A 20,185-nucleotide genomic window follows, 5' to 3' on the forward strand; every position below is an offset into this window, starting at 1 on the left:
GCTGTCAGAAGAAACCTGTTTTTATTGTCGAGTGGGTAGGGAACATGGAAGCAATGATGAAGTCAGAGCTGAGCAGAGTATTTTAAAGGGCAGCAGAGAAGACAAAGTAAAATGTTATACAGAAATATGCAAAGATCTAGAGTAAATCTCAGCTTAACTCAGAACACGCTTAGCATATCTTAAAGTAAAAGAACAAAAGAAAAAATTGCATCTCAATTTTCAGTATTGAGAGATTATATTGGTAAGATAGTGAATGATGCAGGTATAATCTAAAGAAAATGGAAAGTATACAGAGAGTCTCTGTTCCAAAAGGAATGAGTGAATATTCAACCATTTCAGGAATTAGCATATGATCTAAACCTATGTTAATGAAGGAAGCCGCCCAAGTTGCAATGAAAACATTAGTCAAAAACAAAGCTCTGGGGATTGATGGAATACTAATAGAAATGTTTCAACAATCTGATGAGGCACTGGAAAAATTCAATCATCTGGACCAAGAAATATGGAAGACAGCTATTAAAACAACCAAATGCATGAGATCCATATCCGCTTATTGTGGAGAAAGGTGACCGAAGAGAATTCACAATAGAACAATAACTTTAATATCACACTCATGTAAAATTTGGCTGATTATCATTGAACAACATTTGCAGCAGTACATTGCCAGAGATTCAGGTAGGATTCAGAAGAAAACACAGAAAAGGGAATCTTACTGCTGAATTCAAATGGATCTGTCCTGAAATCAGAGAATACCAGAAATATTTTTGGTTTTGATTTATTGAATACCAAATTCACTTGACCATGTGCATGATAACAAACTACAAATAGTCTTGAGAAGAATGGGAGAACCAATTAAATTAATTGTGCTTGTGCAGATCCTCGCATGGATCAAGAGGAAGTTGTGCAAACACAACAAGGGAATACTCATTGCTGCCAGAGGCCATTGAGGAAGTGTGTGTGTTGATGTTGCATCCTGTCACTATACTCGGTATACTTAACAAATAATGAATGAAACTGGATTCAATGAAAAAGAAAGTGACACCTGGATTGGAGACACCCTCATTAATAACCTGCAATATGCAGATGGCAAAATCATACTTGCTGAAAGTGCGGAAATGTTGAAGCATTTGCCAATGAACATCAAGAATTGTAAACTAAAGTACAGATTACAACTCAGTGTAAGAAAAGACTAAGATGCTCACAACTGGGACCATTAGGAAACATCAAGACAAATGAAGAAATGATGCAAGTTGTAAGTCAATACTCATAGATGCAGCACTGAGATCTAATAACCCATTCACTGAGTAAATCTGCAGCACAAAACACTTTGAAGTGTTGAAAAGCAAGGATGTTACTTTGATGACTAACGTGGTATTCATCCAAGCCATGGTATTTTGAACCCCTTTAAATGCATGTAAATGTTAGACATCTACTAAAGAAGATCAAAGAAATTGATAAATATTTTGCCTAGTGAAAAATATTGGAAGCATCATGGACTGCTAAACTAACAAATCTATTTTGGATGCAGTACATCGAGGTTGTTCCTTAGAGATATCAAAGAGTTCATCCCACAATTGTGGACATGTTATGAGAGAAGGACATCATGCTTGATAAAGTGGAGGGTGAGCAAAACAGAGCAGGTCCTCAAAATATGATTGATATAGTACCTACAACCATGGGCTCCATCATAGGAACTTGGGAGGAGGAAGCAGGACCACCAGGTGGTTCATTCCGCTGTAAGTAGGGTCTCAGTGAGTCAGAACACACTTGAAAGCACCTACCTACACGATCAGCAACTTAGTGGTATGTAATGCCCAATCTAGTTAGTCCGTTTTAGTATTTGCAAGATGTTAATTGTATGATTCATTATTTCTATGATCTGTATCATAGAATTCTCTAGAAAGCTTTTCGTTTTGGGAAAAAATTGAGAAGTGTTGCTGCTAAGTCTTTATTATGTGATCGTGGTCCTTGATGTTTTGGAAAGTCATTTACTACTTATTCTGATTGTGTATTTCTCTTTGTGTGAGGTTTTAGGTTGTGAATTTAATGCTTTTATTCATTTTATGAAGCTTTATAGAATAGCTCTGTATTTTTCATCTAAAAGAACATTTCGTGATCAATCCTTAAGCATAATTCAGTCATTGATACTTTACTAACCACAAACCTCCAAGAAATACTCGATAAAATGACTTTTATCGAAATTTAAATACCAATAATGAAGAAAAATGATGGATTTCTATGAACTGCTGCAGCCTGAAGTTGATCATATCTTGTGGTAGCTACATAATTTCATTTCAACTTGAAGATACATAAAAGTGTAGGGGTGGAGTCTAGCCTGTCAATCGGGTTACAGCTTGATGGCACCTCCTTGTGGGCATGGCCTCCTCAGAACCTTCCCCGACTCCACATTCTTCTTTAAGCTTCCTGCTTTCGGACCCTGGTTGCTACCAACACCCTGAGATGCACCTGCACTGTTGGATCTACAAGCCATTTCACCAACACTCTGCATCATTGCATGTTACTTCAAGAGTCTGAGGAGGCACTTATGAATTAGTATTGGATTGATGGAATTGAGTTGGACTGGGCTGGGGTGTTTTCCTGATATAATTTGTCCTTTATAGAAAGCCCTTTCTTATACATATGTGAGTGTCACTGGAGTTGTTTCTCTAGTCAACCCACGGTAACACATACATGCTATCAAATTTCATTAGGTTATTTGTGAATGTTATGCAAACACCAGTAACAAAGAATAAGAAGCTGGCAAGTGGAACCTTGGTGGTAGGAAGGATTCTATAGATTTCCTGAGGAAAATGAATAACATATACATATCAGCAATTATGTGAACTTAGATAATTTATAATACATAGGTTCCTCACAAACAAAAATCAGGGAAGTGGAAAAGCCTCCAATAACCCATTCTTATTTACTTAATTTTCTAGAGAAAAAAATGACATCGGGTCTAGTTGTGTGATAATTATATAATCTTGTATCAATTTGATAAATATGCGTAGGGGTGGTATCTAGCCGGTCACTCAAGTCAAAGACTGATGATGCCTCCCTGTCCATCTGGCCTACACAGGAGGATTCTGGACACTTCCTCTCTGCCCTAGAAGGGGGCCACACACTCTCTCTACTGAACCTTCCTGTTGACAAAGCATGTTGGGCCATGCTGAGACCTGAGTGAGTCAAGTGGTGGAGACCTGTGCCAGCCCTGTGATGCTTCCACTGCCATGGGATCCACAAGACTTTTCACCCACCAACATGTGGTCTTTCTGCATTCTACATCATTGCATGTGGCTACAGATGGCTGAAGAGAGATGTATGCACTACTATCAGACTGATGGGCTAATAAAAGACTTATGAACTTTATCTGGACTGGGCTGAGATGTTTTCATGATATACAATTACTCCTTAATATAAAGCTCTTTATTATACATCTATGAGGGTCTATAAATTTGTTTCTCTAGCCAACCTGACCTAACACAAGTTGGAATCATTGAACTAAGTGGCAAAAGGGTGACTTTAGACCTAGAGGCTTTTATCTCACTTGGCATTTATGTTCCCTCTTACGGACAAACCCTTTGAAGCTGTGCAGCTTAGAACTCCTGAACGGAGACTGGAAATAGCCTTGAGTGTAATCTCCTTTATGTTGTAAATGGCAACGAGAGGGATGAAATGGAGATGCTATTGAATCAAGATTCATCAACCAACAATACTTTAAATTCACTGTTTTCTAAGGCCAGAGACTTTACTGATTTCACATCAATGTTTACTCAAAAGATCATACTTAATAAACACATTAACATTTTCATAATTTCTCTCAGGGACATTTTCAGGACCTAGCTCTCAAACTCAGCCCAACTTCCATCAAGGCAACTCTTAGTGACCCTATTGGGCACGGTAGAATTGCTCCCTAAGGCTTGTGAGGTTGTGAATATTTACCAGAGGAGTCAGACTAAGCATTCTCTCCAGAAGCTAGTGGGGGGTTTAAATTAGAAGCCCAATGAGTGACCAGCCCAGCAGGCATTCGTGTGTGGGAAAGTCTGGGTACTAGGGTTTCTCGAGTTCACAACAGTTTGGCGCTATTTCACATGATGTATTTAAATATGTCTGAGATCACTGGGTCACTATAGACAAGTTATCTCCATCACACATGAATCTCAGTCTCTTAAGGTGCCTTCAAATAAAAAGTTCCAATCTAAACAGTGGCTAGGGAATATGTTGGAATAGTTAGGTTTAAGGAAGCTAGGTCAGCACAGGAAGTTACGAAGATCATTTTTGAGGTTCCAAAGGAGTGAACCTGGTAAGTTTTCTCTTAGCATGTAGCACACATGGTGTTTAGTTATGGAGTTCTTTTAAGAAAATAATAAAAGCTCATTGGTGCTTTGAAATTTAAAAAGTAATCCTGGAAATTGTTTCCATCACAGTTTCCTGCTCATTCTTATCTCTAGCCCCTTGCAAACGACACAGGTGTGGAGTTTTTAGGTTCCCCCATGGAGGACAACCTGGTGCTGAAAGTCAGACCTGGCATTTCTCTGTGGTATAGAACATTACAAATCTATATGTGCATGTGTACATGCCCACATCTCTCTCTCTCTCTCTCTCTCTCTCTCTCTCTCTCTCTCTCTCTCTCTCTCTCTCTCACACACACACACACACACACACACACACACACACACACACACACATGCAAGGAACCTCAAAGTACAGTCAGTCTTAAGACATGGATGCAGCAAAACCTTTCAGGCCTTCATATACTGAGGTTGCATAATTAATGAGAAGTTTCAAAAACAGATAATGTTGTCACATAAACTAATTTACAATCAAAGACTTTGGTTGAATGAGGCTTTTGGTCTGGAGTGTCTGGACTATAGATTAAATAACGCTAGAGTTAGTTGGCATAACAAATTCAACAAAGACAATGATATAATTTCTACTTTAGAATGCAGGGTTACATAGAGTTTGGAAAAATGTGGAGCAACACATACAAGCATTATAAGGGCAAGTGTACTGGTTGGATATAGACTCATAGAACCCCAGAAATTTGAGTTCTTAACTTTCAAGTGTGGAAATGAACTCACCTCATTGGCTAAATTTTCAGTTAAACGATAGAGATCTATAAGGTGAATAATAACACTAGAGAAATATGTTATCAGAATAATTGATCATTTGAAAAGATCACCATCTGCCCAACTACAATGTTCTGAGGACTGAAATGTGCATAAATAAGAAGCAATTTGAAGCATAGTTATAACAATTCTATCAAGACTTCATTGAGTAAAACAACGGAGGCAAACTCTCTTTTGTAAGGGTAATTTTAATAAGGACATTTAAAACAACTTGGGTTATACAAGGGATTAAATGATTGTTTAATAAACATACATTTTCTTTTTTATTAAAAGATCATTTTATTGAAACTCTTACAGCTCTTATAACAATTCATACATCAATTGTATTATGTATATTGTACATATGCTGCAATCATTATTTTCTAAGCATTGAAATTCTATTGAGCCTTTGGTAGCAGAAAAATATATATTGTGTGCATGTCAAATTTTATGTATCAGTCAGTGGTGGGGTGGTGAGAGTATGAGAAAAAGTTTTATAATATACTGTAAATCTACCAAACTGCACAAAATAAACAAAACCCTTATGGGAAATGATAAAACAAACCAGTGGTGAAGAAAATGGTGAAGAAATCTTGGAATGTAATTGTCCTTTTTCTAAGATGTAGAGCTAATAGTATTAAGAGAGAAAAATAAATTTGCCTATCTTGAGGGAATACCAAAAATAGACATTGTGACCAGGGCATGGCACCCCATAATTTTCACCAGAAAACACTCTTAAAGGTCACCAAACAGACCTTGAACTATTTATAGGTCTTCCTATTTTGTGTCCTTGTTTTGTTTTCTTTTGTTGCTTTGTTTTGCTCTGTCTTGTTGTCTGTGCATATTATTATCTATGCAGATCTATCTAGATAGGATAGGTGAGATAAACAATCTGGAGGAGAAAACAATGAGACCAATGGCTCCAAGTAAGGAAGTGGGTGTTAACAATCCCAGGGTGTTAACAACAAGGGAAAAACAAGTGATTAAAATCAATGGCAAGGAGGGTGTAGGAGGCCTGGTAGGGCTTGTTCAAGGGCAATGTAACCAAGAGGAATTACTGAAACCCAAATGAAGCCTAAGCATGATAATGGGAGAAGAGGAAAGTAAAAGGAAATAGAGGAAAGAACTAGGAGGCAAAGGGCATTTATAGAGGCATAAATACAGACTTACATATGTAAATATATTTATATATGATGATGTGGAAATAGATATATGTGTATATATTTATAGGTTTAGTATTAAGGTCACAGACAGACATTGGGCCTCTCCACAAGTACCCGCTCAATGCAATAACACATTTTCTATTGTACTAGCATTCCACAATGCTCACCTTCCCAACACGATCACTGAAGACAAAGTGAGTGCATAAGCAAATGTGGTGAAGAAAGCTGATGGTGCCCGGCAATCAAATGATACAGAACAGGAGGTCTTAAAGGATTGACGATAAAGAAGAGGGCATCTAGCTGAGAAGCAACAAAGCCCACATGGAAGAAGCACACTAGTCTGTCGATGGGATCAGGTATCAGATATCAAAGAACAAAATTTCATATCATTGTGAAGGAGGGGGAGTGTGGAGTGGAGACCCAAAGCCCATCTGTAGGCAACTATACATCCTCTTACAGAAGGGTTTCAGGGAACAGACGAGTTGGTCAGGGTGCAGTATAGCACCCATGAAACATACAACTTTCTTCTGGCTCTTGAATGTTTCTTCCCCCGGACTTTTATGATTCCAATTCTACCTCACAAATCCGGCTAGCCCAGAGGATGTACACTGGCACAGACAAGAACTGGAAACACAAGGAATCCAGGACAGGAAAAACTCTCAGGACCAATATTGAGAGTAGCGATACCAGGAGGGTAAACATAAGGTGTGGTAGAAAGGCGGAACCAATCAGAAGGGTGTACATATAACCCCCACCCTGGGGGTTGACCAACAGAAAAGCAGGTGAAGGGAGACATCGGACAATGTAAGATATGACAAAATAATAATAATTTATGAATTATCAAGGGTTTGTGAGGGAGGGTGTGCGAGGAGGGAGGGGGAAAATGAGAACCTAATACCAAGGGCTCAATTAGAAAGCAAATGTTTTGAGAATGATGATGGCAACAAATGTACAAATGTGCTTGACACAATGGATGGATGTATGGATTGTGGCAAGAGTTGTATGAGACCCCAATAAAATGATTTTTAAAAGAAAAAAGAAAGTCAATGTAATAATAAAAAATTTTAAAGGCTTCTAAATTATATTAGTCTACCATGCAATTTACAAAAGTTTTAGTGTTCTGACTTTCATTGTCAGTGTATATCAGAACAAGCTAACCCTCCCATTGCTGTTGTAGAACAGTCATATGTCCAATAGAAGCAAATATCACCTAGTCCTACACTATCCTTCAGAAAACAAAAGAAAGGAAATCGAGAAATACTCTCAAGGAGATGGACTAACACATGGCTGAAGCAATGGGCTCAAACAGAACCTTTGTAAGGAGGGCAGCTCCTCAGACACTTGTGACCTGTCTCTGCCCTCAACACCAGCAATTATGACATGAATTGGATTGGCCAGTGCCAGGGAAGGGCCTGCAGTGCCTCTCAGTTACTGGTACTAATGTTGTTACTAAATCCTTCATACACTCGATGCACAGCTGAATTGCAGGCCCCAGAGACAATGACAAGAACATTCCCCATATTCAAATGGTCAGGCTCAAACTTAAGGAAACAGCCTCGGATCATAGAACAGAGACGCAGCAAAGGGAATCATTAGGCATCTGTATGCAAACCCCCCTACGGGGAGATGCTGGACTTCAGTGAGTGCTCAGGACCCTCAGCCCCAGGGCTCAGTTCCAGCAGACAGAGCAGAGAGGAGTTAGAAACTGACTTCCTATCATGTCTGGGGCTTCCTCTCTATCTTACCATTTCCCTTGAGGACTTCTCTGGAAGTGTGGACTTGTATCAAATATTGAATTTGAAACATTTCATTGTAATATGAGGAAAAGTCCATTTCCAAAGAGCAGAAAGCTGCACATGGAGGCACATCATGCAGCGGGAACAAGGCAAAGCTGTAGGACCTGTCAGCCCTGATGCAAATCTGTCCCCGGTAACTGTTATTGGGAGGAGAGGATACAGGATGGTTAAGATTTCTCTAAAATTTACTCAGTCTAGGGTAGACCAGCAATAGAATAATGGTATCCTCAAGCCACATTTGCTCATGACATCTGTCATATGGGTCTAAAAACTAACTTGCCTAAGTACTGCTGCCATCCTCAGCCACTGACTGAGGGTCAGGACAGAAGAGGGGATGGGTTTCAGAGGACACATTTGGGGCTTCTGGCGTAGTGTGCTCCAGTTCATTTGCATTTAGAGTCCAAAATGTTGGCCCTTCCATGTTCAGCGAGTACTCATGAGCTCATTCAGTGTAAGTTTTTTGACCTGATGGGAAGTTATGTGCAGAGGGATAATGCCATCAGATGACACTGGGGAAGTCCCAGACCAACCACGGTCATGAAATGAACTGAGATGACCATGGCGGCCACACTCAGATAGGAAGGTGACTTGTACTCGTGTGCAGCTACGTCACAGTGTGGAACTTACACTGCTCAGCTAATAAGCAGCAACAGAGTCTGTGAATGTGGAGTTGGCTGAAATGACAACAATTAGGTGACACCATAGCAGTCTGCATTGGAGTACGAAACTAACTCAATGATCTCTAAGTGATCAATGTCAGTGTCCTGTGCTTATATCCTTGGATTTTGGTGAAATCTATGATTCCTTGTTGCAAAGCGGTGACTGATTCCCCTCCGCAAATTCTGGACCAGAGAATTCCAGGCGACCACAATCTTGTTCTTGGATATTCAGAGTGTTGAAATGCATATCTATGTAAAAATTTAAAGATATTATAACTGATCAGAAAAAATGAGTGTGGGCAACCCTAATCTAGGGGGAAATAAATTTTGTTTTGAGGTAGAGAAATGAGGAAGGACTCTGAACGGGAACCGGGTATTTTACCTGCATATATACAGAGTGCTACTTCTTCCATAATCAGTTATATGAACAGTTTACAAACTGAGTGAATCTTAGAATCTAGGGAATCAATTCAAGGTTTAGATCCCAGAGCAGTTATCAGAGGTCTGTGCCCAGGGTACAATTGAAGAGGCTGAACTGGGTTGGCGATGTTCACATTTTAGATGCACCAGAGTCCCCTGGAAAGGGGCATTGAAAACTGTCTATGGGGTCCACTCATTTTGAGGACTGGTTGCCTGGATGGATCTTATTTTAACGCAGAGTTAAAATAAAGTCCAGACTTTGAAGTCACAGAGTTGAAAGTTTTCTTTCATAGATCCCAAAGTATCAAGTTGGAAACATCCTCCCTGCCTCTGTGGAGCCTAGAGTCTCATTATTTACATCAAGATTGACCTCAGCTAGCAGGAGCTGGGAGGTGGTGTCTCTGTTTTGTGTGGGAGTACTGGAGTTGGTGATGACAGTGGCCCAAAGAAAACACCTGAAGACTTTGGGGAGGTTGATAAGAAAATGTTAGTGTGTAAAACAGAAAAGGCATTTGCAGAGTGTGGGGTGATGAAGACACTCTGGTGTCCAACTGATGCTTTCAACACACTATATCTTGTCTACTCTCTGGGGCATAAGACCTATAGGAGCCCAAGGCAGGGCAGGGGCTATGAGGAGCTGGAAGGAGAGACAGTGAGCTCAGAAATCCTGGGCTTTCCTTTGACCTTTCCCAAACACCTCTTAGGTCAACTGATCTCACATTATAGACTGACATGCATAAGATCCAAACAAAGAGTTACCTTCAATGGGGTCCAAGGAAAATGGGAGTCTGTTCACTATCATTCTCTGTTTATAAGGACAGGGCTCCCGGATATGCAAATCAATCCACCCTTGAGCAGTGAAGACTATCAGTTCTCTTCAGACAGCGCTGTAGGTCCCTTGGGAAAGCAGAGCTGTGGTCTAAAGATGCTATTTCTGTGTGTTCTCCTGTGCCTGCTGACAGTTCCCCAAGGTGAGGATCTCAGATATCAGTGTTGAATATATGGGGATGGTTGTGACTGCAAGTGACTGACAGAGATCGATTATCATTATTTGCAGGTGTCCTATCAGAAGTGCAGCTTCAGGAGTCAGGCCCAGGACTGGTGAAGCCCTCCCAGAAGCTGTCCCACACCTGTACTGTCTCTGGTGTCTCCATCACGAGACGTGATTATGGCTGGTACTGGATCTGTCAGTCCTCGGGGAAGGGGCTGCAGTGGATGGGATACATTAGGTATGATGGTAATACATATTATAACCCATCCTTCCAATGTCGACTCTCCATCACCAGAGACACATCAAAGAATCAGTTCTCCCTGCAGTTGAGTTCCATGACTTCTGAGGAGCACAGTGAGGGGAAGTCAGTGTGAGCCCAGACACAAACCTCCCCTGCAGGAAAGAAATTGGGCAGCAGGGGGCGCTCAGGACCCACAGAGCACAAATACCCAACCCTACACAGGCACTGATGGATGACAAGAAGGATTTCCAGTGAGAATAAAGGCTTCCTTTCTTGTCTCTCTGTCTCCCCAGGAACAGTTTTTCTTCACCCTTTTCTTCCTCTAAATTTTCTCCTCGCTGCAGACTTTAGAGGAGGGACTAACATTCTATGTTTGCAGAACAATATTAAAGTGATTCTGACCCTTCATGATCATTCTATCTGACCTGTTTCCTTCTTGAGAAACACATTATCATGGGCATTCTCACCCTCTGTTACTAAAAATCTGTGGACAATGAAATACAGGCATGTCCAGATTCATGTGTGCAGTGCATGGTTATAACAGCCCTGAGCTCATTGCTCTATTACAGCCCAGGGTCAAGTCTCTCACAAGGCGTCTCTCTGTATTGCTTCCTCTGCACTGTGGGTCGTGATTGACTAATCTTCTTTGAGAAAATAACTGGTGACTCTGGTACCTAAACTTGTGGCATGCCCTTAGGGATGCTTGCTACACATTGGCTCCCTTGATGCAGAAAAAAGGGGTCCAGGCACAGAAGGTTCCCTGACACTGGGAACAGGTGGATTGAATAATCTGCCTGATTGGTGGAGTCATTTGTGAGATTATTCATTGGAGTCACGATGAAGGGAACTCATATAGGAAGGAGAGCTTTGATTCCAAAAAACAGCAATTGTGTCACATGTGGACGAAATCACAGACTGATATCTCAGAATGCTCTTTAGAATTGAGAACAGGGAAGATTTCACACACATTTTGCACGTGTGTTCGCGAGGACCAGTTCCTAGAGAAGGAACTGTTTAGAGTGCCAGCAAAATAGAGAAAAACCCTGAATTAAATGCACACACAGAGTGTCTGCAAAAGGGTCTCAAACTTAGGATCAAGAGGGGATGGTTCTTGTAATCCACTCCCCTTTCTTCCTGACCTTCCCTCCACCTGCCCGGTATTGCCACTCTCACCACTGGTCCTGAATTGATCATCTGTCCTGGATTCCCTGTGTTTCCAGCTCCTATCTGTACCAGTGTACATCCTCCGGTCCAGCCGGATTTGTAAGGTCAAATTTGGATCATGATAGTGGGGGGACAAGGGGGAGGAAGCATTCAAGAACTAGAAGAAAATTGTATGTTTCATCATTGCTACACTGCACCCTGAGTGGCTTGTCTCCTTGCTGTGACCCTTCTGCAAGGCGATGTCCAATTGCCCACAGATGGGCCTTGGGTCCCCACCTCACACTTCCCCTAATTAATAATTTATAAAATATCAAGAGCTAATGGGGAAGGGTAGAGCGGGCAGGGAGGGTGAAAACGAGGAGCTGAAACCAAGGGCTCAAGAAGAAAGCACAATTTTGAGAATGATGAGGGAAACAAAAATAGAAAGTGCTCGACCCAATGGATGTATGTTTGGATAGTGATAAGAGATTTGAGAGCCCCCAACAAAATGACTTAAAAAACAAAAATGGGGTGATGGTTCAAGACTTGGCAGTTTATGTTTTTGTTCCCTTGTACACAGAATCATTATGAGTAAAACTGACTCAAAAGCACATAATGTGTCTGATGAAGTGAGGTGAAGAAAATTGAGTTTAATATTGGTCAGCCGGGTGTACTTACCTAATAAATATGTATTATACCATTTAAAAAACTCAGAAACTGTTGAAATTATTTAACATATAAAATTCAACAAATATATCATTCCTAATTAATTTACAATTATATGGCTATTAAACAATCAGGGGAAATTGTAATAAATAAGTAATAAATCATATATACAAATAAAGATTATGTAAAATCCACTCTCCCTAGTAGTGCTGTGGATTTCACATTTGGGATACTAAGGGCAAGGTCAACAGTTGCAAACCAGTAGGCAGTCCAAGGGAGAAAGTTGAGGCTCTAAAAAGATTTACAAGTATTGTCAATTATATAATCCAAATCTAGTGGAAGGGAAAGTATGAGAGCGTGCATTGTGAGATTCCGCTGTGCAGAAGGCTGTGGGCAACAGTGGAAGCTCAAAATTATCTTACAGGAGCTACACAGGGAATAAACCTCCTGTGATTTCCCTCTAACCGCAATTGAGGAATGGGAATCACCTGGTGATCAGACAGAGTATTGTAGAGACGTCTATAGAAGATTACAAATGATAACTCTGAATTGAATGGTTAAAAACTTATTTGATCTCCCTTTCAATACACTTTGTGCTTGTCTGGTTTTTAATATTTTCTGTGTTTTTTTTTCCATATAGGGGTTTCTGTTTTATTTTGTCATTGTTGGTAGCATTTTTGACTCCTTGCTATGTCTCTGTTTTTTGATTTATGAAACCCAGAATGGGTGAATCTACAGAGACAATAATTAGAATAAGGGTTCCTGGGTATGTGGCATGGTAGGTGGGCAATAAAGGGGAATTGATATAAAGGAGTTCAAGAAGGCAGGAAATGTTTTGAAATTGATTGTGATAGTGATTGTACAACACTGCTTGATATGACTGAACTATAGAATGGTATGATGAACGGATTAAGTTCTAATAAATTATTTTTAAAGTATTAAGGGATCTTAGTTCTTGAATAAATGTTTTAAAATATTTTTATTTTGAATACTTTAAAAATTACTTTTATAAAATTATGTTGCACATGAAAAAATGAAATCTAACATTGATATATTATCTAATATATTTCATAATAAAATTGTCTAACTTTTCAATAAAAAAAGATTTACATTGTCTCAATCTCTTAGGAGCATTTATACTCTGTCCTAGAGGGTTACTATGGCTCAGAATTCATTTGGTTTTTGTGGGTTATGACTATCAAATTTCTTAATTTTTTATCTTAATTTTTGGTAGTTATCTCCATTAGTTTCTTTTCTCTGTTATCTGTGTTTTTTTAATCATTGTTAATATTATTACCATGAATTGCTCTATTTTTTCCATTATCCTGGTTGCCACGGAATGTCCTATTTGTTTTTATTTTAATTATGCCATACTTTTTCTGTGGCATAATATATGATATTATTTATAATATCTTTATTAACCTGCTAATGTTTTCATTCCAATTCATTTCATATATATACATATATATATACAAACAGTAAATACACATATACACATATACATGTACATATATACATATATATAAACAGTAAATATATATAAAAATATATATATTTACTGTTTGTGTTTCATTTTTAAAGGTAGATTTATAAAAATAAACTTAATATTTCTTCCAGGTGTATTTTTCCCTTCTTTTATAGTGTAAGGTCACCCCAACAGCATATTTCTGTTAAAGCAATGTCTGAGGACACCAGAAAAAGCACAGCTTACGGACAGGCATTGGATGCAACAGCAGTTTGCTCACAGAGAGGAGAGACAGAGCCGGCTCATCATCAGGAGTGGGCACCGTCCCCACAGCCAGCGGTTTCACTCTGGGACCAGGGCCAGGATGGTGGTTTGCACACATCCCTTCTTTGTGCTGCAGTTGAGGAACACTGTACTCTCCTCACCAGCAAAGATAAGGAAACAGGGTTGTTCTGTGAGCTGAAATCTCCTGGGAGGAAGTGAGTCAGTTTTGTTGGGTTTTTTTGTATGTTCCATGTAATGCGCATGACAATCCGTTTGGGTAATACTAGCATGTGTTCTGCAGAAGCAGAAGGTGTGTTGTGGGACACCAGCTGCTAAAAGATGGTTTTGGGTCCAGAAGCCCTGGGAAAGTAGTCAACATGCAAAATCCTCATGTTCAAGAAGCCAGGCTCCCATATCTGGTCCTAAAAACATCTGGGTCTCCTATGAAATCTGATAAAAACAGCATTGAACTTAGATTGCCTGCTTCCTCAATTTGCAATTCTACTTCCCCATCCCTTGTCCTCTAGTAAATCTATTCACTTTTTCATATGCTACAATTATACAATAATGCATGGCTAGTGCTCTTGTTTGAAGAGTGATTTTAGTGCAATTACACAAATAATATATTAAATATAGACTTTACTTATTCCATTGATAATTCTTTTTTATAATTTCAAGTTTCTGGCTTATATCAAAAGCTCTTTTCATTTTCAATATTTTAAAGAATTTTTTCAAATGTTGTACCCACAAGATTTCCATCAGTTTCTGACTATGTGTGAACAAATATATCTGTCACTTATTTTTAACTTATTTTTCTCATGGTACATATATATGCAAAAATATTTTCAAAATTCTTTTCATGCATAAATCAGTGGCATTAGATTTATCATTGTTTCAATGATCGCCAACATCTGTTAATTTCCTGTCACACTTAACAGAAATTGAGGAAAGAACTCTGACTTAAACCTTCCACATTTTACCATGGAATAAATTGCTCTATCAACTTCTTGTTTCAATTGTATTGAAAGAATTCTGAATTAAGTACTTTTCTTCTTCCTCTGGAAAGAAAGCCATCTAAACTCTGTTCAATGCCCCATTGTCTTTCAGTCAGATTTTTTAAAAATCAGTATTTTATTGTGGCATATCTTTCAATCTCCATATAAATATCTATAGATCATATTTCCTTCCACTGGAACCAAGTCAGAATGTTTGCAACTTGTTGCACTCCAAATGTCCAAAGTTGTTCACAGTGGTGAGGGAGCGTCAGTGTGAGCCTAGACATAAAACTAGTCTCATGGAAAAAGCTGAGCTGCAGGGTTTCTAAGGATCCACCAGCTCTGGACCAAGAGAAGAAAGAAGTGAGGACAGGAGCCTGGGTAAGGACTTCTGTGCCTGGTCAGCTAGAACTGCTGTGCTGACCACTATGATAGCTCTATTGCCCAGGGCAGGAAATCCACAGAGACAACTCCAGGTAGCACTCCTGACAGTAGTCTGAAAGCTTAGGACCACTGAACTGAAGTTGGAAGACAGTGTAAGCCCAGGAAACACCTCTCCTGTATGTGATGGGATGCTGTCAGCAAGGGGCTCTCTGAAGACACTGAGCCCAACATCCATGCCCGATACTAATTCATGGAGGAAAACTGAGCTTCTTCTAATTTCTGTGGTTTATTTTAACCTCACAAATAACCCTGTTGTTTGGAAACATTTTTATTCCAACTCTAAATATAGAAGATAACACTGAAGTATCTTTTACTTCCATCCAAATATTGTGAAACGTAACAGGGGGAAGAAGAATTTGGGATGACATACACTTGTTTCCCTGTGTATTCAGATGTATGAAAAGATTCAGGTTGCTCTGGTCTTGATTACAAACATGGTAAGGATAAAGATTGTCTTTAATTTCAATAGATCATTTGGGGACTTTTGATGGGAATGGACATACAGTTACATTGAACATGAAATCTGCACAGATGTGCATACGATTGGTACAGTGAAGACCTCAGAGAGAGCACTGTGTTCTCCCAAGGACTCCACCAGCATTGCTTTACTAGTCTGAGGTCCAGAGCTACAAACCCTTTCCACTTTTGCATACAAGTGCACCTCCCACATGCAAATACCAGTCCCATGAAACCACAGCAGGCATTGACTTAAATTCATATTCCTTCTCACCCTGGAGAGCATTTTCTGGATGTCATGAATCTTATCCACATGAACATGAATTGTGTGTGGGTTTTCCTCTTTCTGGTGGCGACTCTAGGAGGTGAGTGCTTCAGGGATTCATACATGAAGTCGAAGATGCAGCATCTGAGACCATGACTCTCTTTGTTTCTCTTATCCCCAGGTGCCCTGGCCCAGGTGCAGCTACAAGAATCAGGTCCTGGACTGGTGAAGCCTTCACAAACCCTGTCCCTCACCTGTGCTGTCTCTGGATTCTCTTTAACCAGCTATCACGCACACTGGATCCGCCAGGCTCCAGGAAAGGGACTGGAGTGGGTTGGTGGAATATTTACTGGTGGGAGCACAAGGTATAATCCAGCTCTCCAATCCCGGGTCAGCATCACCAGGGACACCTCCAAGGGCGAAGTTTATTTAAAACTGAGTTCCGTGAATCCTGAGGACACAGCCATGTATTATTGTGCTAGAGACACAGTGATGGGAAGTCAGTGTGAGCCCAGACACAAACTTTAGTACATCAGGTCATGGTTTCAGCAGATGTGAGACAAGTCAGTGATATTTTCCTCTCAGAAGCTGTGTTTTCCCCACCTTGGCAGCACCTCTCTAGGGACCACCAAGCACAGACTCTAGGGAACCTTCATGTATCTGAACCTGCCTTCTTTTCATTGGAATTGGGATCGTCTACTTCACCAGTTATCCAAAGGCAGAATTCAAAGTGTTGGTATCGATGAAATCTCAGTTTACAATTCAGGGTACAAACTCTTGCTGTTTGTTGTCAAAGTTAGAAATATTTAAAAAAAACACACACACACAAACTCACTGCCATCAAGTTGATGACAATTTATAGTGATGCCCCTGTGGTTTTCTGCGATTTTAACTGCTTATGGAAGTAGAAAGCCCTGTCTTTATTCTCTGGAGTAGGCACTGGCAAGCAGATCTCAGCCCAAAACACAACCACTATACCACCAATCTCATTATAAAAATATTAATGCAGGAAAATATTCCCATAGGAGCTCCAAATTTTCTCTAAGATATCAGATTGATGTTCAATGTTTTCATTCCAGTAAATGCTCACAGTGTAAGAATATGTAATAATTTTAACTTAGAATGACCTAAAAATATTGAATATGTTGTTAGATACCCTTGAGTTGGCCTCAACTCCCAGAAATCCCATGAAATACTGCCTGGAAGTGCACTATGCTCAGAATCATTCCTCTGTTTGGACTCATCATTGCAGCCTTTGTGATAATCTATCTTCTTGAAAGACTCTCTCTTTTTCATTGGCAGTCTTATTTCATTGACAGTCTTATTTACCATTCTCCGGGTTGTGGTGCTCCTAACGACATGCCCAGATAAGGGAGATAATGTCTTACTTGAATGCTTCAAAGATGTGCTTATTCCAAACAGACCTGCTTGTCCTGCAGGCAGCCATGATACAGTTAATATTATTCTCTAACACCATAACCCAAATGCATCAATTCTTCTTTGATATTTCTTATAGAGTTTTGGATCATTATTAGAGTCGCTCTTAGTTATCACAACTGCGGCAGCTGTTTCTGACACTACAGATCGTGTCCAGGGTTGCTACAGAAAACACACAATCTATAGGACAGCATGCTCTACATATACTACAATGAATACTCAAGGAGCACAAAATAGCAGCAGCACTGATGTTGAAGAAATCTATATGCCATCTTGACACTGGTCAGCATGAAGCGAAATGTTCATCTTCAGAATGTAAAGGTCGATGCATGTAAGTTATACTCGGGAGAACCTGGACCAAAAAAGTGTATGGCACAATGATTAAATGCTCAAATTTTAGCCAAAAAGTTCACAGTTCAATAACACTCAGTGAATCTGTTGGTTAAAGACCTGATAACTCTCTCCCATCAGTATTTCAGAAAAGAAAATAATATTCAGACATTTCTTCTCTTTCATGTTAGTGACTAACATTGGATGCTTAAAGTTCTATAAATATATACACTAGATATTTGCTACCAATAATTATCCAAGATACAGTGAACTTCAACATAAGAGTAATTATAAAGACAGTGTATTCTGTTGCATATTTCCCTTTGCTAGGTGTGTTTTCCTGCATAAAATATATACCATTTCCCTAGCACTGTTATTCAACATAGGAAGAATGTTGTGTATTTCGATTTATTTTTTATTATGTTAAGTGTCACAGAGTCAGTTCCAATTCTGTGATTCAAAGTAGAACAGAACTAAACAATGTCTCCCTCACACCATAATCACAATGAATATTTGAGCTCATTGCTACAGCCACTGTGTCAATCCACCTCATCACGTGCCTTGCTCTTTGTTGATCTTCTACTTTATCATGGATGATATCATTCTCAAGGGACTAGTATCATAACTTTACATGAAACAAATTCTCACCATCCTTGATTCTAAGGAACTCGCTGGCTGTACTCCCTTCAAAACAGCTCTATTTGTTTTATTGCCAGCCCATCCCACAGTAGTTTCATCATTCTTTTTCAACACCATCAGTCAAAGGCCATCATTCTTTTCCTATGGCCTCCCTTATTCATAGTCCAGAGTTCAATGCTTATAATAATATTGAGAATATTGTGACTTGGCTTCTAAAAGTGACATTTAAGAAACCCTGTAATATGGGCACTTGTGCAGAGATATAAAGGGATATGGTGGTGCTGTGGGGTAAGATTTGGTTGCTCACCACAAGGCCAGGGAGTCAAACCAGACAAGGGGTCCTCCTGAGAAAGATGAAGTCTGTTCTTGTAAATAATGACAGTCAGAAAAAGCTTAAGGAACAATCCTAACCAGTCTTATAGTGTCCCTACAAGTCAGTATAGATGCACTCACAGTGGGTTTGGTTTTAGAAGAAGAGCTTGCTTGCTTCCTAGCTCAGTTGCTTGCTTTCTTGGTTTTCCCTCAGTGTAGAAGAAGATCTGGTGTGTTGCTAGTTCTTGAACCTAACAAAGAATAAATGCATGTATGAAGTAGTGGATACATATGTTCACATCAAACAATACTGTTACACTGGAACTCTGCTAATTTTATAATTGAAAATATTGGAATCAAGGCATGCCTGTGGGTCACATCCCTCCCATCTCTGTCATCCAACTTGTTTCAACAACCAGCCCTGGAGAAACTTTTTTGTGGAGCTGTGGTGCTTATGCATTAGCACACTGTTCATAGTCCCCACCTCTTATAACAGCCAGGAACACTCCTAGGGAAATTCCTGTCCTGGTTTCTTACTTAATGAGACCACCACCATCACCGCCCTGCAATCAGGGGTTCCAGAGCCTTCTGAGTCAGGGAGTGTTTGATACTAAATGTGCTCCCTGTTACTTTTGCTCCTCCTGATGGTGCTGGGACTCACATCAGGTCAGTGTCAGGGAGATGCAGGGGGTAACAGCAGATTTAAAGACACATGGGTCCTTTAATGCTTGTTCTTTGGCTCCAGGGGTCCTGTCCCACATGCAGCTACAAGAATCAGGTGCTCAGGTGGTGAAGCCTTCACAGACCAGCACTCTTACCTGGATTATCAGTAAGGACTCTGTCTCCACAACCACTGCTACTTTGGATTGGATCAGGCACAACCCTGGGAGAGGTTGTGAGTGGAGGAGAATGACCTTCTCTGGGTCAGGGTGGTTTATCAAATACACACCATCTCTCAGAGACCATATGGGCCATATTGACCTAAACACATCCAAGATCCAGCTCTCCCTGAAGCTGAGTCTATGACCACTGAGGACCACTGTGCAAGGAGCCAAGGAGAGGAAAAGTCAATTTGAACCCCCACATAAATCACCCTGCGAAACAGATTGGGGGAGGGGGAGACTGACCGAAGAGATCTTTATACCAGCAGCGGGAGCTCAGGCCCAAATTAAGAAACCCAGGAAGAGAAGCAGGTGGGTGGGTGAGCAAAGATGAGATTGTCGGCTGTGTCATGGGTTGGGTTTGTTCCCAATGATTAGCAGCAGATTGAGAAGAAATTCCAGTAGAAATTGTTCTATTTAGTTTAACTTAGGAGAGAAAAAATGATTTGAAAGCCACTATAAAGAAAAACAGAAATATACTCCATTTAAATAAGTGATAGACAATGGGTA

This window comes from Tenrec ecaudatus, chromosome 17, assembly GCF_050624435.1.
Source record: "Tenrec ecaudatus isolate mTenEca1 chromosome 17, mTenEca1.hap1, whole genome shotgun sequence".
In the NCBI taxonomy this organism is placed as follows: domain Eukaryota; kingdom Metazoa; phylum Chordata; class Mammalia; order Afrosoricida; family Tenrecidae; genus Tenrec; species Tenrec ecaudatus.